This window comes from Schistocerca cancellata, chromosome 3 (assembly GCF_023864275.1).
Source record: "Schistocerca cancellata isolate TAMUIC-IGC-003103 chromosome 3, iqSchCanc2.1, whole genome shotgun sequence".
NCBI classification, from domain to species: Eukaryota; Metazoa; Arthropoda; class Insecta; order Orthoptera; family Acrididae; genus Schistocerca; species Schistocerca cancellata.
The window spans coordinates 394,197,616-394,221,444 of record NC_064628.1 but is presented as its reverse complement, the minus strand read 5'-3'; the positions used below and the strand labels follow the sequence as shown (position 1 = coordinate 394,221,444).

At 46.6% G+C, this 23,829-nt stretch overlaps 1 long non-coding RNA gene across 1 annotated transcript in view; it reads right to left on the bottom strand.

Moving 5' to 3' along the window:
* Positions 1-23,287, bottom strand: part of LOC126175124 (uncharacterized) — a 660,542-nt gene extending 637,255 nt beyond the window's left edge. The window contains exon 1 of the long non-coding RNA XR_007535526.1: positions 23,052-23,287. This is a non-coding gene — a long non-coding RNA (uncharacterized LOC126175124). The remainder of the gene's footprint in view (positions 1-23,051) is intronic.
* Positions 23,288-23,829: the final 542 nt, after the last annotated feature.

Genomic DNA, 23,829 nt, shown 5'->3' with positions numbered 1-23,829 from the left:
GTAGGTAGAAGGTTTTTGTCCTTACCGGGCTTAGGTATGGGTCTGACGGAGGCATCACGCCAGAGTCTAGGAAATGTGCCCTCTGCCCAGATGCGTTTGTACGTGTTAAGCAGAAAGTGCTTGCCCGCGAGAGGAAGGTGCTGCAACATCTGAATGTGGATTGCGTCTGGCCCTGGGGCGGGGGATCGGGATGAAGAGAGAGCATGATCTAGCCCCCTCATAGTAAAGGTGGCATTGTAGCACTCACTATTCGGAGAAGAGAAGGGTATCGCCCGAGCCTCCTCCGCTCGTTTCCGATGGAGAAAGGCAGGACGATAGTCGGAAGACCTCGAAACTTCCGCCAAATGGTGACCCAAAGTGTTGGAGATAGCAACAGCGTCCGTGATAACATTGTCTGCTACTGTCGGACCGGAAATTGATTGGGGAATGGATTTTGGTCCCAGAGAGCCGTCAGTGGTTGGCCCACATGACAGAGGAAGGGATGGAACTGTTAAAAGTACTAGTGAATGAAATCCAGCTAGCTTTTGCTATTCCAAAGAACGCGACGACACTTTGCATGCATGTTTATAATGAATGCAGTTTGCCAGCGTAGGGTGGCGTTTAAAAACGCGGAGAGCACGTCTCCGTGCGCGATTTGCGTCGCAGCATGCCTCAGTCCACCAAGGGACTGGGACACGACGTGGTAAAGAGGAATCGCGGGGGATGGAACGTTCTGCAGCAGTAAGGATAACGTTTGTGAGATATTCCACCTGGCCATCACAAAGGGACAATCTTGTTCTTCGAAGGTCGTCAGATGGGGTAGGAGTCAGCAACTGGATAGCACACGGGAAATGGTCGCTCGAGTAGGTATCAGAAAGAATGGACCACTCAAGATGAGGGGCAAGCTGGGCAGTGCACAAGGAGAGGTCCAAACAGGAATAGGTGTGCGAGGAGTCAGAAAGGAATGTGGGTGCTCCAGTGTTAAAGTAGAAGAGGTTAAGTTGGTTAAGAAGGTCAGCCAGGAAGGCACCTCTCTGACAGATCCTGGGAGACCCCAAAGGTGATGATGGGCATTGAAGTCACTGAGTAGCAAAAATGGGGGAGATAGCTTTCCAATAAGTTGAAGGAAGTCTGCCCTGGTAACAGCGAATGACAGAGGGACATACGCCTATATGGTACAGAAGGAAAGTCAGGTGGGGAAGGAAAAGGCGAATTGCAAAAGCCTGAATATTGGTAGTTAGGGAGACAAGTTGACTATGAATGTCATCCCATATGAGCAGCATAATGCTCCAGTCAGATGGAATGCCGATCTCAAGGGGAAGGTCAAAATGAGTCGGTAAGAAATGTGAAAGCTCAAACCGGCCGTGAGGGCGCAATTTCGTTTCGTGAAGGCAGAGTACAAGGAACGCTGTGTCGCTAAAAGCAGCTTTAAATCCTCTTTGTGAGACCGAAGGTTGCAAACGTTCCATTGGCGGACAGTCATGATGAGGAAGAGATGTAGAGGTGTCACCTCAGTCGCTGCCGAATGACAGCTGGGGGAAGAGGCGCTACTACAGAGCACAGAAGCAGGAGGATCCTGCTCCACAGGGTCCATAGAAACATCAGATTGTTTGTGCAGTCGGTCTGTGGAGTCCAACGCTGAAAAACGGTTGTTAGTGCGCACCAGTGACGCGGAGGCTGGCTGGGCTAAGGAATCATGCGACGACACCATCGAAGAGGATCTTCGAGGTGGCAAAGGAGGAGACCATTTGCCTTTGGTGGACTTCTTCGAGCCTTTTTAGTTAGATGAAGAATCGGGTGTTGTTTTGCTGGAGGGACGGATGAAGTCTTCACTTTCCGGCCTACTGGTTGTGTAGTTGGTGCCTTCGCCCCTTGGGGGCAGAGTTTGACGGCTTGTTGCACAGCTGGAAGGGGGGGGGGGGGGGTGGGGATGCTACCTTGACACTGGGCGATTTCACAACCTCAGAGCTGAATTGGAGGTCGCATGTCTGCGTGGCTATATCCTTCATGGAGTGAGGGGTAACAAGAACAGAATATTGGTACCAGACGGGAGATTACAGGGATTGCGACTAGCCAGAAACTTGTGAGCGACTGAACAAGGCACCTTTTCCTTTACCTGGATCTCTTCAACAGCCCACTCACCAGTATATAAAAGGACAATCCCGGGAGGAGGCGGCATGGCAGCCATTACAGTTGATACAGTGGGGAGAAGCAGGCGGACGACTGCCCTCGTGTGCAACCCTACCACAGGACACACATTTGGCTGTGTGTCGACAAGACCTTCTAGTGTGGTTGAAACGATTACACTGGTAGCAGCGCATCAAGTTCGGAACGTATGGCCTGACGGTGATAATTTCATAGCCTGCTTTTAATTTGGATGGCAGCACCACTCCATCAAAGGTGAGGAAAAAAGTGTGGGTAGGCACTAAGGAGGAATCCACCTTTTTCATCCAATTTGATTTTGACCTCAGTTAGACCGTCGAGCAGCCTGGTGTAAATTACACCATGGGGAGAATTCAAAGTTCCATCGGCCTCAACATGAGCAGGGTGACCGTGGAGAAGCGAGGCAGCAAGCAGTTGTGATTGAGAATCAGAAGTAGTCTCCAAAAGCAAAGTGCCACTCTGTAAACGAGAGCAGGATTTCACAGGGCCGACAACTGCATCAACATCTTCCTCAATAATGAAAGGATTGACCGAGGCGAAGGACTCACCGTCGTCCGTATGTGAGACCATGAGGAACTGTGGCGCAGCACGAAGTGTCTCTGAATCACTAGCCTCATTACGTTTACGTTTCGTGGACGTTGACTGGGAAGATGATTGACTCATTGCGAGAAAATCCCCCATGATTGCCAGCATCTCCGATGGCGCGCTCCTTCCAACTGGGGAGCCCCTTCACAAAGGGGCGCACCCACCTTAGGTGATCGTCCACACCTCAGGCACACCTCCCAAACACCTGAAAGAGGGACCAATCGGCAGTTTGGGAGGGTTACAACTCAGGCAATCACCCCTCCTTGGGCCTGGCCTGAACCAGGGTACGTGCAAATTCTACCTGTCGACCCGGGGCTGGGAATAACACGTTACCTAATCACCTGTTACGCGTCAGACGTGTGGGCCGGCCTTCAGTAGCGCACAGGGAGGAAGAAGAGAAAGGAGGATCCTCAAACGCCGAAGTGGAGGAACGAGAGGAGAAGGGAAACAAAGAAAGGAAAAGGGAGCGAAAAACAAAGGCGAGACTGTTCACACGTCAGCAACAGACTGCAGAACATCGCCAATAATATCCCAGACATGTTCCCTAAGGGAGTGGAAAAAGAATAGCAAGAGGATAGACATGCAGCACGGAAGGGAAAAAATGCTACAAAGGCTGGGGCCCCGTGGTAGCCGACGACGAACCCACCAAAGAGTGGCGAGCCCCCTGGGGGGACAAAATGGAGTGATCACACAGGCTCGGTCGTGGGTAAAGCAGGTGATAGACTTCGGTTTGCTGGTAGAATACTGGGGAAGTGCTATCAGTCCAAAAGAGAGATTGCTTACAAATCACTCGCGCAACCTATCCTAGAATATTACTAAAGTGCGTCGGACCCCTCCCAGATAGGACTAACGGAGGTTATTGAATGTATACAGAGAAGGGCAGCACAAATGGTCACAGATATGTTTAATCCATGGGAGAGCGTCACAGAGATACCGAAAGAACTAAAATGGGAAACCCTTGAAGATAGATGTAAACTATCCTGAGAAAATCTACACTCCTGGAAATTGAAATAAGAACACCGTGAATTCATTGTCCCAGGAAGGGGAAACTTTATTGACACATTCCTGGGGTCAGATACATCACATGATCACACTGACAGAACCACAGGCACATAGACACAGGCAACAGAGCATGCACAATGTCGGCACTAGTACAATGTATATTCACCTTTCGCAGCAAAGCAGGCTGCTATTCTCCCATGGAGACGATCGTACAGATGCTGGATGTAGTCCTGTGGAACGGCTTGCCATGCCATTTCCACCTGGCGCCTCAGTTGGACCAGCGTTCGTGCTGGACGTGCAGACCGCGTGAGACGACGCTTCATCCAGTCCCAAACATGCTCAATGGGGGACAGATCCGGAGATCTTGCTGGCCAGGGTAGTTGACTTACACCTTCTAGAGCACGTTGGGTGGCACGGGATACATGCGGACGTGCGTTGTCCTGTTGGAACAGCAAGTTCCCTTGCCGGTCTAGAAATGGTAGAACGATGGGTTCGATGACGGTTTGGATGTACCGTGCACTATTCAGAGTCCCCTCGACGATCACCAGTGGTGTGCGGCCAGTGTAGGAGATCGCTCCCCACACCATGATGCCGGGTATTGGCCCTGTGTGCCTCGGTCGTATGCAGTCCTGATTGTGGCGCTCACCTGCACGGCGCCAAACACGCATACGACCATCATTGGCACCAAGGCAGAAGCGACTCTCATCGCTGAAGACGACACGTCTCCATTCGTCCCTCCATTCACGCCTGTCGCGACACCACTGGAGGCGGGCTGCACGATGTTGGGGCGTGAGCGGAAGACGGCCTAACGGTGTGCGGGACCGTAGCCCAGCTTCATGGGGACGGTTGCGAATGGTCCTCGCCGATACCCCAGGAGCAACAGTGTCCCTAATTTGCTGGGAAGTGGCGGTGCGGTCCCCTACGGCACTGCGTAGGATCCTACGGTCTTGGCGTGCATCCGTGCGTCGCTGCGGTCCGGTCCCAGGTCGACGTGCACGTGCACCTTCCGCCGACCACTGGCGACAACATCGATGTACTGTGGAGACCTCACGCCCCACGTGTTGAGCAATTCGGCGGTACGTCCACCCGGCCTCCCGCATGCCCACTATACGCCCTCGCTCAAAGTCCGTCAACTGCACATACGGTTCACGTCCACGCTGTCGCGGCATGCTACCAGTGTTAAAGACTGCGATGGAGCTCCGTATGCCACGGCAAACTGGCTGACACTGACGGCGGCGGTGCACAAATGCTGCGCAGCTAGCGCCATTCGACGGCCAACACCGCGGTTCCTGGTGTGTCCGCTGTGCCGTGCGTGTGATCATTGCTTGTACAGCCCTCTCGCAGTGTCCGGAGCAAGTATGGTGGGTCTGACACACCGGTGTCAATGTGTTCTTTTTTCCATTTCCAGGAGTGTATTAACAAAGTTTCAAGAGCCCGCTTTAAATGGTTACTCTACGGATATACAACAACCCCTATGTATAGCTCATACAGGGATCATGAAGATAAGATTAGAATAAGTACTGCACACAATGAGGCATTCAAACCATCATTCTTCCCGCACTCCATATGTGAATGAAACAGAAAGAAACCCTGCCATGAACATCACGATGGTTGGCAGAGTACAGACGCAGATGCAGTGCGGAAACACAAACGTCTCGATAGTAGCGTTAATATCGGTTATAGACACATGGTTAGCGTAGTTCTTTATTGTTTTATGCTTTGTGGAGAGTTTAACAGCCCTTCCGTCACGTGGGAGATGCGCAGGTTTATCGATAAATGCCGATGCCACGGCCAGACCGCAGAACTCAATTACCGGAATAACTGGGTATCATACGCAGGATATCCTCTGCGCCACTGCCGCAGGACACCTTCTGCACGCAGAGCAGAGCCAGGAGAATCCCCCCCCCCCCCCCCCCCCCCGCCACGCCAGCCTTGGCGCCGGGCTTCCCATTCTCCGCCTTCCTCTGCTGGCTGGCTGGTGCAGTGGTCAGGGCAGTGGGTCCGTTTTCGGAAACTGCGCGCTTCAGATTCCCCGTCAGGCCAATTACTCGCAGGTTTCCTGCTGCTTCTACCAACCACTTAAGCCGATGACAGGTTCCTCGGAAGGAGCCGTCCTGGCATTCTCAACAAATTAAAATCAAGACAGCGAATGCGCGACACTGTTTGACGAGAACGAGGAGAACACCTCCTCTGACAACATAACAGTTCACAGAACAGAACGAAGTACCTCTCTGCAGCGAAGCGTCCACTGGTTCGAAAACTTCTGGGAGATTAAAACTGTGTTCCCGACCTTAGATTCAAACCTGTGGGGCTTTGCCTTTATGTGGCAAGTGTTCTACCGCCTGAGGTATCAAAGCACGACTCGCGGTTCGCTCTCACAACTCATCTGGAAGATACGGGATACTAGCAGAATTAAAGCTGTGAGGGCGGGTCGTAAGTCGGGCTTGTGTAGCTCAGTCGGTACGCAGCTTGCACGCAAAAGGCTAAGGTCTCACGTTTGATTCCCAGTCCGGCACACAGTTTTTAAGTACTAGGAAGATTCGAAAAAGTGCTCTTGTTCTTTAATGCCCAAGTAAGTTTCGGAAAGATTACACCATCTTCATTTCAGTGCGTCGGGGAAGACTGGTTATCCATCAATTATCTCCCTTACACACACACACACACACACACACACACACACACACACACACACACACAAAACTTAGAATCACGTCTCAAAGTAAGAATACTGCTATTAGATAAATAAATTGAAGTGCACCATGAGCTATATCGTAGGAGTACAGTGGCAGGGTGCAGTTTTATTACATTCTTGGAGCAAAATATATGAACGTGCAAACTATTTTCGGAAGTTTGACTCCTAAACGAAACAGGATAGTTTCTATTAAGTTGCCCAGAAGCCGATAGTTTCCTTGAACGCCACAGTTCTTCACTGGCGATGGTCAGTTTGGACGAGGCACGCCCTTGCGGCACCACTATGAGTTACCGCCCTTCCATTCGCGAGTGGTTCCTGGGAAGGAAGACTGTTTGACTGCCTATGTACGAGCTCTCATTTCCGCGATTTCCTCGCCGAGGTCTCCAGCAAAGCATGTGGAACGGAGTAAGTGTGTCCATAGGATCCCCGATGTAATTTCAAAAAATCGTAACTGCAAAACTAGCAGGGAAAGAATCATGGTTACTTGTAAAATGATTAGAAGCATTGTTGCAAATTTAACTTGGAGTGCATTAAAATGACGACAAATCAGGAGAAGCTGCAGCTTGTCATCTAGAGTCCAGAATGTAAATCTGTGACAACGGTACTCACGATTTATCGACGCTAGATGAAGATGAAATGGGAGATATGACACTTCGTGAAGAATTTGACAGAGCACTAAAAGACCTAAGTCGAAACTACGCCCCAGGAGTAGACAACATTCCATTAGAACTATTGATAGCCTTGGGAGAGCCAGTCCTGACCAAACTCTACCATCTGGCGAGCAACATGTATTAGGCGAAACACCCTCACACTTCAAGAAGAGGTGTTGACAGGTCACAAAAATGACGGAAGGGCATCAAACACTTAAATGGACAAAAGGGGAGAAGAAAACAACAGAAACCCAAGCAACAGGTAGAATATATTAAAACGACAAAACAGATTACCATGGCTGGCTGACCATGAGAATAAAAAGGAGAAGCCAGCCACTCTGCAACACATTAAAGCCTACACCCTAAAAGCACTAGGGTGGAGGACACAGAGGGGCAAAGGACATGCGCTAAAACTTAGATCAAACGATAAAACCCACCCTCACGAATAAAACGTAAAGCTAATCACCTGATGAGGCGTTGTCAGATAAAATTAGCGGCAACGCGTCCGGTAACTGACGATTTCGTCACAGGGCAGTCAAAGTGGGACAGTGCACCACAAAATGGGCCACTATTAACCGGGCACCGCACCGACACTGAGGCGGGTCTTCACGGCGCAGGAGGTCGTCGTGGGTCGCCCAAGCGTGGCCAAAGCGGAGCCAACAGAGAACCACAGAGTCCCTGTGAGAGGTCCGCAAGGAGGACTGCCACACATTCGTAGTGTCCTTAATGGCACGCAGTATGTTGTGCGTACTGATACTATGCCACTCCGTCTCCCAAAGCCGAAAAACCCGGCCGCGTAAAAACGAATGCAGGTCAGTTATGGGAATGCCGATCTCCATAAGCGGTTTCTGTGTAGCCTGTTTGGCCAGCCTGTCAGCAAGGTCGTTGCCTGGGATTCCGACGTGTCCTGGAGTCCACACAAACATCACTGAACGATGGGACCGTTCCAGGGCATAGATGGACTCCTGGATGATCGCCACCAAAGGATGAGGAGGTAGCTTGTAGGCTGCTCAAGGAGTCAGTACATAGAAAAACGACTCCCATGGCATGAATGGATGTGCCCAAGAGCATGAGATACAGCCACCAGCTCTGCAGTGAAAACACTGCAGCCATTGTGCAAGGAATGCTGTTCAGTATGTCCTCCATGGACATACGCGAAGCCGACATGAGCATCAGCCATCGAGCAGTCGGTGTAAACCACTTCACTGCCACGGTGCATGTCAAGACTCGAGAGGAAGTGACAGCGGAGAGCCGCGGGATGAACTGAGTCCTTTGGACCATGTGGAAGGTCCAGGCGAAGCCGCGGCCTAGGTGTACATCATGGAGGTGCTCGCAAATGGACCTCGAGTATAGGTGGTAAAGGCAAGGACTCCGGCTCAGATGGAAGGCGTCAGACGCGAACTGCAATTGTCGCTAGTCGAACGCCACAGTGGTGCACTAGGTCGAGCAAATGCAACGTTGAGGGCGTCACCAAACCATAAACCAGACTCCTATAGTTAAGACAGGATTGAACAAGGGCTCTGTAGAGATTCCGCAGCGTAGAGCTATCTGCACTCCAGTTGGTGTTCCTCAGGCGGCGGAGGGCATTGAGGTGCTGCAAGCATTTCCGCTTAATGCTGACGAAGGTGAGGAAGCCACGTCAATCGGGCGTCGAAAATAAGTCTTAAGAATCGATACGTCTCCAGTACAGTGAGGGGATCGTTAGTAAGATAAAGCTCTGGTTCCAGATGAATGGTACGACAGAAGTGCATAACACAAGACTTTGCGGCCGAAAACTGGAAGCCATGGGCTAGAGCCCACGACTGCACCTTCTAGATGGCTCCCTGTAGGCGCCACTCAGCAACACCAGTAGTGGTCGAGCAGTACGAAATGCAGGTGTTGTCCGCATACAGAGAGGGTGAGACGGACGGCGCTACAGCTGTTGCTAGGCCATTAATGGCCACTAAAAATATAGATACACTCAATACAGAGCACTTCAGAACCCCAAGAACCCCATTCTCCTGGATATTGGGGGGGGGGGGGGGGGGGGGGGGGAACTACGGGAGGCACCAACTTGGACACGGGAAGTACGAAGCGACAGGAAATTCAGGATAAAAAGCGGGAGCGGACCTCTGAGACCCCACTCGTATAGTGTGTCAAGAATATGATGTCGCCAGGTGATGTCAAACGCTTTTCGCAAATCAAAAAAGACGGTAACAACGTGTTGGCGTCTGGAAAAGGCTGTTTGGATGGCAGACTGGAGGGACACAAGAGTATCAATGATAGAGCGCCCCATGAGGAAACTGCCCTGGCACAGAGCCAGTAAGCCAACTGACACCAGGACCCAACCCAACTGCCGACACACCATACGTTCCAGCAGCTTACAAAGATCGTGTCTGAGGCCGATAGCTATCCACATCAAGCGGGTTTTTGCAGGGTTTGCGCACTTGTATGATGGTGCTCTCCCGCCAGTGCGATGGAGAGACGCCATCGCACCAGATCCGGTTGAAGATCACGAGGAGATGTCGATTGTAGGCAGACGATATTTGTTTAAGCATCTGACTGTGGGTCCAATCTAGCCCGGGAGCTGTGTCGAGAAAATGTGCAAGGGCACTGAGGAGCTCCCAATCTGTGAACAGGGCATTATAGGATTCACTGTGGCGTGTAGTGAACGAGAGGACTTCCCCTTCCATCCGCTGTCTGAGAGTGCAAAAGGTTGGGGGAGAGGGAGGGGGCAATTCTCCTACTCAGAAGCGCGAGCATAGTGCTCAGTAAAGCGCTTGGCAATCGCGTTTGCGTCGGTAGATAACACGCCATTTATATTAACACTAGGAAAACCTGTTGGGGTCTGGTACCCAAAACCTCGTTTGATCTTTGCTCAGACTTGGGGAGGTGACGTATGGTCGAGACGTATCTCGACCTACAATCCTGTCTGTTGATAAGCTGGAGAATGCAGGCATGGTGTCGTTTAAAGGCTATGAGGTGTTCCACGGACGGGCGCCGCTTATTCCGCTGTAGAGCTCGCCGACGTTCCTTAATTGCCTCAGCGACTTCCGGCTACAACCAAGAGACTGTCTTTCGTCAGGGGCACCCTAAAGAACAAGGGATCGCGTTTTCCGCCGTGAGGGAAATTCAACGGCGACAGCAGAAGTGAAAGCATCCCAGTCTGCCTTCTTGGAAGCCCATCTGGGCAGGCGTCCGTGGGCCTTACGCCAGGGCTGTGACAGGAAGATGGAGAAGTGGTCACTACCACACAGGTCGTAATGTGCTCTCCAGTGGATAGATGGGAGAAGGCCAGGACTGCAAATGGAGAGATCAAGGGCCGAGTATGTGCTGTGTGAGACACTGAAATGCTTGTGGGCACCTGTATTTAAGAGGCAGAGGTCGAGTTGCGACAGTAAATTTTCGACGTCTGTGCCTCAGCCAGTAAGCATGATGCTACCCTGTGAGGGGTTATGAGGATAAACATCTCCCAAAAGTAGGAAAAGTTTAGGGAGTTGATCTATCAGTACAGCCAATGCGTTCAGGGGTACTGCACCACCTGGAGGAAGATATATGTTGCTGACAGTTATTTCCTGCATTGTCCTTATCCTTACAGCGACAACTTCAAGAGGGGTTTGAAGGGGCACAGGTTCACTGCATACTGAGTTCAGGACATAGACACAAACTCCACCTAACACTCTATTATAGTCACTGCAGTTCTTGTAATATCCCCTATAGCCACGGAGGGCAGGGGTCCACACTGCCGGAAGCCAGGTTTCCTGGAGTGCAATGCAGAAAGCAGGTGTAAAGCTTAAGAGTTGCCATAGCTTAGCCAGGTGGTGGAAAAAACCACCGCATTTCCACTGGAGGATGACGTTATCGTGAGGCTGGGGAGACATGAAGCAGGTTATGCCTCAGGGTCACCTACTGCCACCAATTGAGTATTTGTAGCCATTTCTATGGTGGATGAGTCATCAGTGAGAGCCAGGCCCACAGGGGACACTAAGATCCCCACCGAATCCTCAGATGAAGAATTGGTAGGGAGTGGTGGTGTTGGGGCCACCGGAGGGAGGGTCCTTTTTCTTAGCAGATGTCTTTGGTTGCTTGACCTCTTGCTTCTCTTTAGGGGCTTGCTGGGAGGACTTCTCTGAAGTAGCTTCAGGCATGGAGGAAGACTGAAGCTCTTCGTCCAGCAGCTTTTGGCTCCCTTGAGCCACTGGCGTGTGTCTGAGCTGTGGCATTAGTGGAGACCTTGGGAGAGAGGGCCCCAAGGGACCCTTTCTGCACGAGAGGGGCCAGAGGAGGCTGTTTCTTCTCTGGCAGGGTGGAGGTGACCGATGTCCCTTGGGAGCAACAGTGGAAGATTTGCCCCCCACCACCATGGAGGTGGATGTATTCTGGTGGCCAGGAGGGCCCACTGTTCGTGGCACAGAGTGAGGAACCACTGGCTCTTGGGGCGGCAATGGTGACGTAGCTGCAGCATATGTCAACATCAACTGAATGGGGTGTAGTCTTTCAAATTTACGTTTCGCCTCTTTGTAAGTCAACCGGTCCAGGGTCTTGTACTTCATGATTTTCCGCTCCTTTTGGAGTACTGGGCAGTCTGGTGAGCAGGGAGAGTGGTGCTCTCCTCAGTTGATGCAAGTGAGGCACATGGAGTACCTGGGTGCAGCGGACGTCCACAGTCTCGACATGTGGCACTAGAAGTGCATCTGAAGACATGGGCCCAAACTTCCAGCACTTAAAGCACCGCATAGGTGGAGGGACGTATGTTTTAACGTCACAGCGGTAAACCATCACTTCGACCTTTTCAGGCAATGAATCACCCTCAAAGGCGAAGATGACGGCACTGGTAGCAACCCCGTTGTCTTTGGGTTCCCTGTAAACGCGCCAGATGAAGTGAACACCTTGCCATTCTAAATTGGTGCGAAGCTCGTCGTAAGACAAAGAGAAGATGGCAATGTAAAATGATCCCCTGGACCATGTTGAGGCTTTTATGGGGTGTGATGGAAGCAGGAGTATCACGCAGCTGTTGTGTCAGGCATCCTGGTTGGTTGGTTAATAACCGAACGGGCAGATGACTAATGCAGCAAATAACGAGCTGATTGTTAAAATGCATTTTTTAAAAATACTTTACGACTGCTGAACCACACTTTATGCATACATTACAAGTCACGCCTCGCCAAGAGTTAAAATTCTTCCTTCGTAGCAAGGGCACTGAGACTTTATAGACATCCTGTAACATGTTGAGCGACAGCAATATCAACAGTAAACCACTCTGAGATTAACAACGCCAATGTCATAACGTCCGTCAGTGGAGTTTCTCGACCATCTACGTAACGCTCTCGCGCTCACTGAATGTTCCAATGACGAAACGCACCGTCTCTCTCTCTCATATTATTTGGGCCATATAACGGTCTCAGGCTGATGATTAGAGACCGGATTATATGCATTTTCATGTTGCATATGCATTTCCATATTTGGCCCTTTCACCGGTTATTGCATATTTTAACTAAAAACTATTGAGGATGCATACTTTCCCTATATGTTTACAACATTATCGCTAACTGCCTAGCGAAATCATTACAGAAGAGGAACAGGCAGGCATAGTCAATGCTCCTGCGCCTTCGGTTAATCCCCTCAGCTGTCATACCGTACGCTTCGGCAAACGAACTATGCAAGCTTTTAGTTGCACGTCTGTTGTTTCAGTTTAGCTTTCTTTTTAATTGTACACTGTTGAACGTGTTTACGACGTGTAGTGTGTAACATGTTGTGCGCCAGAAAAAAGAAACGTAGTGGATAGCTAACCATCCTGGAAGATTTACATATGACAGAATTTTTTTATATTGTCGAGTTTGCGAGAAAAACGTTTAGTGCAGAAAAAAGTTTCAAATAGACCAGCATGTTAAGGCAAGTCTTCATATCGCAGGAATGCAGAAGAAAGGACCACCACAACTACTTCTGACAACAGCAAGTTGCAATATAAGGGATTTGTCCAAAGGTAACCAAAAAAGTCTGTTTAGCATGGGTCTATGTGAAGCATTCATTCTTCACAGCCGGCCGCGGTGGTCTAGCGGTTCTGGCGCTGCAGTCCGGAACCGCGGGACTGCTACGGTCGCAGGTTCGAATCCTGCCTCGGGCATGGGTGTGTGTGATGTCCTTAGGTTAGTTAGGTTTAAGTAGTTCCAAGTCTAGGGGACTTATGACCTAAGATGTTGAGTCCCATAGTGCTCAGAGCCATTTGAACCATTCTTCACAAAATTACAAATCCTATCCTCTAAGGCTTCCTGCGCAAAAATTGCTTACATAAAAGTATACCAGATGAGTCAACATTGCGTAAAAATTACATACCGACAATTTATGTAAATGTCATGGAAAAAAATACGCAATGAACTAAAGGACAGCATTATCTGTATTTCTGATGACGAAACTACAGACACTTGTGGCCGTTACATTGCAAATTTAAATGTTGGTGTTTTAAAAGAAGAGCCTTCTTATTATTTAGCGGGCCGCAAAGAACTTGAAAAAGTAAATCATTCTACAATCGCCAGATCTGTGAATGAGCGTATTAGAAAAAGATTTCCAGAATATTCTGGAGATCAAAGGGTGTTTTGTTAATTTCAGATGTTGCTCCCTATATGACCAAAGCCGGAGAAGTCCACGAGTACTTTATCCTAGTTTGATTCATGTGACGTGCTTTGCTCATGGAGTACATCGCGTTGCTGATGAAGTACGTTCCACGTTTGTGAATGTAAATAAACCGATTTCATCCACAAAGAAAATGTTTCTAAAGGCTCCTGATTGCATCAAGACCTATAAATAAAAACTACCAAATCTGCCTTTCCTCCCGACCCAGTGGCAACTCGTTGGGGTACGTGGGACGAAGCTGTGTTGTTTTACAATGAACACTTCAAGGCTATTAGAGGTGTAGACAACGACTTCGACAGTGCAGAGGCTTTGGCTGTTTGCCAGTGCAAGGAAGCTTTTAAAGATTCCGGTATTAAAAAAGACATTGATGTGATTAGCACTCATTCTTCCCATGAAACTGGAAGTATTAAAAAAGGTTGAAACTCTAGGTTTGGCGTTGAATGAATCTATTCAGTCAATGAATAAAATTATTCTGGTTAACTCCTCATTGTCGGAGGTATTCCCAAGAAAACTTAGAGAAAAGTTTGAAAACATTTTAAACAATAACCCAGACTTTGAACCCTTGTGCCAAATACATAGTTTTATTAATGGGATGGGTGAACTTATACCAGAAACAATAAGTGCCAAATTCAAATACTGCCCAGTTACCTCATCTGATGTAGAACAGTCCTTTTCTGCTTATAAAAATGTTTGAGTGATCGAAGACACAATCCTACTATCGAACACCTGGAACTGGAACTGGTCGATTATGTTTACAATAGTAGGGTATTTGTGTTTATTTCAGATGCTGCTACCTATATGATCAAAGCAGTATTAATTGAAAGTTAATGCTGTTCGAAAAATTCATAATTTATGCTGTTTCTTAAATAAAATGTTACGGAGTTTTGGAGCGTGCCCCTCTGCGTGTGATATATCTCGAAGTTCGTCCTGTACTTATAGATTGTTTTGCTGCGACTCGCATCGCATCCGCTTGTTACCGACGACAATAGCAAAGATGGAACAATCCTTTAAAGACGGTATGCGTCCCCATTTCGCAAATTTTTAGAACATAGTCCCAGAAAGGCCCCCTTCCTAAGCTCAACCACAAAATTTCAGAAAATGATTTTAGCGTTCTAAATGTACCTATTTTTCGCGTGGCCGGCGCTCTTCCTCGTAATTGATATGCACAGGTTGAACTGACATACGAGGCGTGTTTATTAAGTAAGTACCGTTTTGAAATTAAAAAAGGACGTGCTAAGATACCTTAATAATTTTTACATGAAAGTCTGTACCTTAACCTATTTTTCTACATAATTTCCGTCAATATTGACGCACTTGTCATAACGTTGTACCAGTTTTTGAATACCCTCCTCATAGAAGTCTGCCGCCTGACTTGTTAACCACTGCATCACCACTGTTTTTACTTCGTCATCGTCTTGAAGACGCTGACCGCCCAGTGTTTCTTCAAGTGCAGGAACAGATGGTAGTCACTAGGCGCAAGATCGGGGCTGTACGGACGATGATCTAGAGTTTCCCATCGAAAAGATGTGATGAGATCTTTGGTCTGATTCGCCACATACGGACGGGCATTGTCTTGCAGCAAAACGATGCCCTTGCTCAACTGTTGCTTTGATTCTGGTGTGACGTAGGCCATCCATGTTTCATCGCCCGTAACAATTTGGCTTAAGAAATCATCACCGTAGTTGTGGTACCGCTCAAGGAAAGGCAATGCACTGTCTAAACGTTTGGTTTTGAGCACATCCGTCATTTTCGGTACCAAACGTGCGCACAATTTTCGGCACTTATGCAGTTTAGGGGCTACAAGCGCTGATCACGGGAAAAGTATCTATTTTTGAAGGAAACGCGTATTTCTAAAGATATAAGCATATATATGCACGGAATACCAAAAAATTTATTTAAAAAATTGTGTGTTGCAGTCATATCTGATGCGCTCGTCACCAAAAAAGTACTTATTTTCATATGGATGCAAAAAAAGGATCAATTAACTGCCTCAAAATTTTTTATCAAAAATGATGTATTGCGTATGTATGCACGGAATTTCAAAAACTTTTTTTGCAAAAAAGATGGAATTAATGAAATTTTCTCAAAAAATCATTTGTTTATTTTGCACAGATATACATTAAAGCTCGAATCACAGATTAGATAAAAACAGCTACCTTAAGTTAATTTGCAGCATTAGGATAGATTTTTCGAATATGCTTAATGAAACTGTGGAATGGATTTTCCCCAAAACGTTGACGCCAGAGAAATTCCGCTAGGTAGTTATTCAGCATAGCACGGTGAGTTCCGAAACGCGTTTTATTATTTTCTTTAGCTTTTTGCCAGACTGGCTCCACGCAATTTTTGGTTGCGTTTGTAAAGGGATCGACAAAATAAAGCTAATGATTAACAGTCAGATGACTGTAGCCCATGTTACCTATGGTGTTGTAACTTGCCACAAATCAGAAACTACTGTGGTTCCAGGCAAAGCAAAATTGGCAGCAAATGGGTAGCATCACGTTGTGGCAAAGCAACCATAAAGCTTTGCTTTGTGTCAACGTCATAATCACCAAAGACCCATTGCTCCCGCACCATATGACCTCGATGATACTTTATGCTTGTATCTTCAGAAATACGTGTTTCCTTCAAAAATAGGTACTTTTCTCGTGATCAGCGCATGTACCCCCTAAACTGCTTAAGTTCCCAATTTTCGGTAATTCAAGTGCTCAGTCACAATGCCATACAAAACACTACGAGAAACAAGGAAAGTCATCCCGCAAGGAGGAAATCGTAAAGCGTCTATTTTCTCTTACCTTATTGTCCACTTCCTGCATCAAACTTTCATTAACGACCGAAGAACGCCCACTCCGTTGTTCATCACGCACATTTGTGCGGCCATCTTTAAATGCTCTCACCCACTTTCTTACCATTCCATCACTCATGTTTTCTCCGAAAAACTGCACAGATCTCACGATGAATATCGATCGCTTTCAGGCCTTTAGCACTAAGAAATCTTTTAAGAGCCCGTACTTCACAGTCGGCGGGACTCACGATTATCGCAGGCATCTTAAACACTCAGCATACAACGTAAACAAGGAAAAATCAGACTCGTGGCCTCAGTGCTTAGATTAAGGTACAGCCTTTCATGTAAAAATAAAATTATTGAGCTATCTTAGCATGTCTTTTTTTAATTTCAAAACGGTACTTAAAAAACGCCTCGTATAATGCACATAGTAACTACCATGTTTTTTTATTATTTGATCTTGCATATTTTAATATTTTTCTGATGCACGTTATCCGGTTTCTACTGATGACCGACCCTGAAGAATTCTTTGGTGGATGGATAACGTTTTTTCTTCCAATTGATATGTACAGGGCACCTGCGCGACGGGCAGGTCGGTAGTGGTGGTTGGGCTGGCAGCACAGCACGCCAGGTGCGACCCGCACGCAGCCTGTGGCCGTTGGTTGTAGGGCTTCCTCCCCCCCCCCCCCCCCTGCCCACAACTGGCTGGCTGCTGGGGCGCGGCTCCTCTTCCTACAGCTTCCCGGCTCCTCTGCTACGCCTCCTGCCCCGCCGCTGTTACGCACTATTTGTGGTCGAAACGCACCTACGAGAACAACGAGCGTCCCAGAAACTACCTAAATCGTTACAAGTATCGTTACACACTATCGAGTCACTGAACTGGACGGCAGAGGGCACTTAGCGTTGTACCACACGTGAGGGTTCCTTTGCGTTCCATTCACGCGAAGAACGACTGGTTAAATGGTTTTGTGCCAGCTGTTTCCAATTACTCTGACCTTGTCTTCTCGATACCTACGGAAGCGAATTGTAGGAAACCGAATACATCTCTGGTATCTCCAGCTAACACTGGTTCCCGAAATTTTCGACGTAAGCTTTCACGGGATAATTTGTGTCATCTTCGACAGTCTGCCAACTCAGGTATTGGAATTTTTCAGAGACGCTCTCCAGCGAGTCAAACAAACCAATCGTGCCACCCTTCTTTGTACTCCCTGTTAGTCCTACTCGGTAAGGGTCCAACACACGCGAGAATATTCTAAGATGAAACGCACAAACGATTCGTGATCGAGTCTGCTTTGTATTCTGACAAAGAACCCAAATTTGCCGCCCGCCTTACCAGGACTGCGTCAATGTGATCATTTCACTTCATATCCCTACAAATCGTTACACTCACGTTATTTCTATTATAAGGGGCAGTCAAAATAAACAAGATAGATGGAAAAAGGCAAGTAAACTGTTTATTTTACAAATCTATTAGACATAACTCGCAATACATTTATCACACGGTCAATGATTTCATGGAAAAATGTCTGCGATTGACTATGGAACCATGACTGTACCCAGACGTGCACCTCTTCGTCCGAAACAAATCGAAGGCCATGAACGTCTTTCGCCAGGGCTCCAGAAATATGAAAATCGCATGGGCAGAGATCGGGACTAGTATGATACGTAATGGCTTCCCAGCGAAACTCGGTAGTCCAAACAATCTTGGCAACATGTGCGCGGGCAGCAGAATGGTGCCGTCCGTCAACATTCTTGGGCGTTTCGACTTTATGGGGCATTTCAATTTTTGCGAAGTGTACACATACCGCTATGCGTTAACTGTGGCCCCTTCTTCCAGAAAGTCAATGAGCAGCGTGGCCTTACGGGCAAGGAGAACGGCCATGACGACTTTCGCAGACTTTTTCGGTAGGCGTGAATCCATGCGCTTCCCTTTGTTGGCTCTGATGTTTATTGTCCTGTTCCGAATGATCACACCATGTTTCAGCTCTCCCGTCACTACAGGCCAGCGAACGAAGTCTTCAACGTGATACCGTTCCAGTTGCTGCAGTAATGTCGATAATCTATTCAACTTTCGCACCTCCGTAGGGAAGCCACTGCGCACAGATTTTCCGGAACTTCGGATGCTCTGTCGCGAAGGCGTGAGCGGCACCGTGATTGATGTCCAACATGAGCCGAATGTCTTCCAGTGTCCGCCGTCGGTCACTTCTGCCGGCTACATCCACCGAAGCAGTGACGGAGGGGGTAATGTCACGATGAGCCTGTTCTGTGCCTCTGCTGTCTTTCAACGGCACCCGACCTTTTCGAAGTCTTACTCCAAGTAAACAGACGTGCACGTGAAATACTGTGTTCGCCGTACACAGCAGACATTTGACCATGAATTTCACTTAACACTCCTTTCGCTGTCAAAAACCGCACTGAATCTCTGTTCCTTTTTCCTGGCATACATAGTGAAGTCGAGGGACCGATGATCCTAGCAATCTGGTCCCTTCAATCCCACAAACCAACCAGCCATAGTGAAGTCGGACGCACACAGGACTCGCTGATCTCACGCCGAACATGCGTAATACAAATGGCACAGGAGTAAACGTTCGCGTTGTTCCTTCCTGATTTCCGACAGAGGACATTTTTACACACACACACACACACACACACACACACACACACACACACACACACACACACACACACACACAATTTACTTCCAGTTTCACAATAACACATTAGCGGATCCTTGACTTTTGTGCACGCGACATTGCATTTATATTCACGAAGACCTCCTATCAACTACCGTACCTATTCTCGTAGATTTCTTTATAAGATATTCCGGAAACAGAAACTATCATGTTTACACACAGCCTCTCAGTTTATTTACGTGAGATGTGAAGACAGGTAATCGCACTAAGTTTCCAACACCACAGAAGACCACACGACGTTTAGAATAAATTACAAAGCCAGCCACATATAAAGGGGGTAGGTCACATCATCATCATCATCAACGAAAACAGGTGATATACTACAATATGTACTAAATTTCGAACGCAACTGCTGGTGTGATTTTATATTGATCCACGAGAATGTTCCTGCATGAAAAAATGAAATTGTCAATTTCTAAGTACAAACAACGGGTGTAGAAACGCTCATGAGACGACCGTGGGAGCTTAGTGAGGGATTCACAACGTGTGCGGTATCGGGAGTAATTCAATGACATTTACCAAATGAACAATCTGACCATACCCAATGTACGGTCGTATACCTAATCTGCTATTACGATACTTTGTTGTCATAATTACAATCTAACTTGCTGCATTGTCAAATAGCCCCGTATTAAACTGCATTTTCAGCAGTTCGCGTTCTCCTCTATAATGATATGTACTGTAGCTGTACGATACCATGACGCATTACACGTTATATATTCAAACTATGACGGTAAACTTCCCCATCCACAAATTGTTGGCCGGCCGCTGTGACCGAGCGGTTAGGTGGTTCAGTGCGGAACTGCCCCGCTGCCACGGTCGCAGATTCGAAGCCTGCCTCGGACATGGATGTGTGTGATGTCCTTAGGTTAGTTAGGTTTAAGTAGTTCTAAGTCTAGGGGACTACTGACGTGAGCTGTAGTCCCATAGTGCTTAGAGCCATCTGAACCATTTTGAACAAATTGTTGGAAACGGAACAACAGTTCACATAGGACGAACAAGAAAGGAAATGACTAATAGTGGTACGGGGTACGTTCCGGCACGCACCGTACCGTGGCTTGCGGAGTATATGTAGATATAGAGGGCGGGGAACGAAACGTCCCGCATGCATCTCCTTTCCTTTCCCCCTCGGTCTGTCGTTAAACTGACAATCTAATTAGATAACGCCCAAGACAAGACATTTTCTCTGTGATACTAGCAAGTGAACTTTACATATTCGTAAAGCTGTTTCAAAACGTTTCTTCGAAGGTATTAAATACGTATACACTTTTCAAGTTATATATATTTATTCCGCAGATAAGAACAAATAGTATCCATCTTTAGCAACTTATGTTTACTACTGTTTGCAGTTAAACATGTCTCATTGAACATAAAAATCTTCTACGTTGTTAGGTCGCGCCATTTTCCTCTTCAGTTTCTTCACAATCAACGTTTCGAATCAAGCAGACCCACCAAAATACCTGAGAAGGTTACCAGCAAACGGATCGAAATGCAGATAGTGTGACAAAACTGAAGAGAACATAAAGCGGCCAACAACCTCCAATGACAACAGCCACGAAAACGGTGCAGACTTAAATAAAACATGTTTTTATAAATAATATATTGGTCTTAGGCACTCTCCATTTAGTCAAAAATTTATTTTATACCTATTTGTGCAACGCATCATCTGTGGGTTTTACGTCTGACACCGAAAGAGAGAAAAACCCACAAAGTTACGCACAACACAAACAGATGAAATATCTCTGGTCGAAAACAGCAATAAACATCAGTTCAAAAGACGGATAATGTTTGTTGTTAATTACATGATAAACATAATTGACGTAACAAATGAGGATGAAATGTTGCAAACATTACTAATACACATAAACTCGTTCGTATCTATCGCTGTGCGAAATCAGTAATAAATTATACTCTGCGCCAAAATGGAACGTCAGTACGGCTGGACGCTAGAAAACATACCATCCAATCAATAAATTTAACTTTCGCCAACCGAAGTCACCGACGAAGCAAACATCTACAGTGGTGGTGCGGCATTAGCGCTGTCTAGCTAAGCCCGATTCCAAGTACTTTGTCACATTTATATTAAAAAAAATGTATGTTTTGCAAGACTCTGAAAACGGACTATACTGCAGTTAAAGATGTATATAAGCTACAGACGTAATCGCGGAGTGTAGTTAATTGCTCTCCATTTTGCACCTGTCAGGAACACTGGCCTTCAGTGACAAATGTTAACGACTTATTCCGTCGGATATTACTGTGTGTTTCACATCCTATGAAATCAGTAAAACGTACTGCGTTTACACTCACTATCAAGCAGAAGCCTCATCGACTGTACAATGATTAAAACTGAGCATCGTCTGTGTTTCGGATTCCTCTTGAATCTACGTTCTATATTTTGAGAAACTGATTCGAGAATTCGACATGTTTTACATGCACGCAGGCCAAGCGCACGTCCTAACAACAGACACAACGCGTTGTTTTACGCTAAGGATGACAATAATCGTAATGAAAAACAACGATTTACGTGGTAAAGTTTGGCATTGCACAAACAAAATCGATTTGCTACGAGTATAATAGGAAGGAAGATTGGGTTTAACGTCATCAATGTCATTAGAGGCGGAACACAATCTCGGATTATGTCAAGGGTGGGAAAGGAAACCAGCCGTGCCCTTTCAATGTCACCAACGCGGTATTCTCCTGGAGTGATTCAGGGAAATCGCGAAACATCTAAATCTGAATCGCCGGACGACGATCTGAACCGCGGTCCTCCCGAATGCGAGTCCAGTGTGCTGACCATTGCGCCCTCGCCATGAGTATGCTCTTAAGGCATGTGCGAGAGGAGAGAGTACACTTGTCAAGTACTTACAAGAGAAATACGAAATATAAAGCACTACATGTCTTGTGATATTCCACTGCATGTCAGTCTTCGGATGGTTCTTCAACTAAGAAATACGTTCTTATTAAGTACGCCAGATTCTTACTGGTTGGCACTGGAAATGATAGAATATTGAATATTAAATATAGAATATTGAAACCTACTGTCAAACGATCTGTCATCTCAAAGTGAAGGAAATCTTACTAGTCATACAAATGTATTCGCTCTAAAAAGTACTGCAGCACATCTGTATGACAGGCGACGGAACCTATGATAAAACTGTCTCCTTCCGTGCAGTGGTAGCTTTACCATAGAGGCTTTCTGTACGTCACAACAGGCACTGCACATATCTGGATCGAATCTCAGCACATGACTTTATTAGGGTGTCTAAAGTAAACAAAAAACTATTCAGTCCTGCTGAAAGATGTTCTCTTAACTCCTAAACGCAGGAATGCAGCTAGGCTCTGAAGCGCGCTTTTTGCGAAATAATGCATTTCAGTCATCTTCAAATAGGCAGTACAACGTTTCACATAGACTATACTTAAGTTCTTAACATATTTCGAGTTCATCGCATGCTTTCACTTCAATTATTACAGCCATATAGGCCTAGAATGAGGTAAATTTTCCGAAGAATAATAACTTATTCACCCCCTCCCGTTTGTTTCAATGGCCAAAACGCTATCAAAATACCTTCTATCTTTCTGGATGTGTTTATAATTGTTGATTATTGTCGGTGATCACGTCCATGGAAAGCTTTCCTACGCTGATAAATAGCTCCGGGTGCTAAATTTTCATTTACAATCAGAACAATAGTTAAACATCTAATGCACGAAACAGGCAACTTTTCCTCAGTTAACGTGACAAAACATGTATGGCAAACAGTGACATATTTCTTTATTTGGAGAGGGCACAAAAACACCGCCAGAAGAAGTAAAATTTCCGAAAGATACACATCTGGAATTTTTATACGCCATTTAGTTGACATTTAAGGCTTTTGACTTATACGAATAGCGTTACTTACCACATGTTGTTCGGCAACAGTTAATTAAGAAAAATCGAATCCCGATGTCACCCTAATGTGATGCACATATATTTACACCATTCTCACGGAATAATGCACTTGTCGAGAACTTTGTTCAAATTTCTGTTTACACTTCGTAGCGATATGAAAGCGTATCAATATTTATAATGCAAGAGACATGTTAACACAAACCACACTTCGCACAACCACCTCACGCACTCAACACCCGGCCTGGAACAGTCAACAACCGGAATGTATTCGACATCCTCGCCGCTCACCAGATGGCTTACTCGTCGCGAAGCCCAGGTCGCACTGCTGCCAACGCTCCACTATAGCGTGCTCCGCGAGTGACAGCTGTGTGTGGGATCAGCAACAATAAAATCTTATATTTATGTAACTTACAAGTTTCGATATTAAGTGGATATTAAAAACTGTTGACAAATTTAAATCCTGCAAGGAATATTGTAAAGTCGAAGATTACTCCAAATATCGATATTGAGACCGCTGTTTTTGAATGTGCGCAAGTGCCGCTAACGAATATTATTTAATGCGCTAAACTTTTGTTTTCAGCAATTACAAAATCGAGGTGATACCGTTGCCGGTGTCAATAATTTATCACAACCGACAGAAATCGAAGCAACAGTAACTCTAATTGGAATAAATAAATCTGCAACAATTCCCGTGTGGTAACCAATTCAATACTACGTCTTACAGTCTCTTACTAATTATTTTTGTTGTAACTTACGTGTACAAACCAATCGAATATGTCACTTCACAT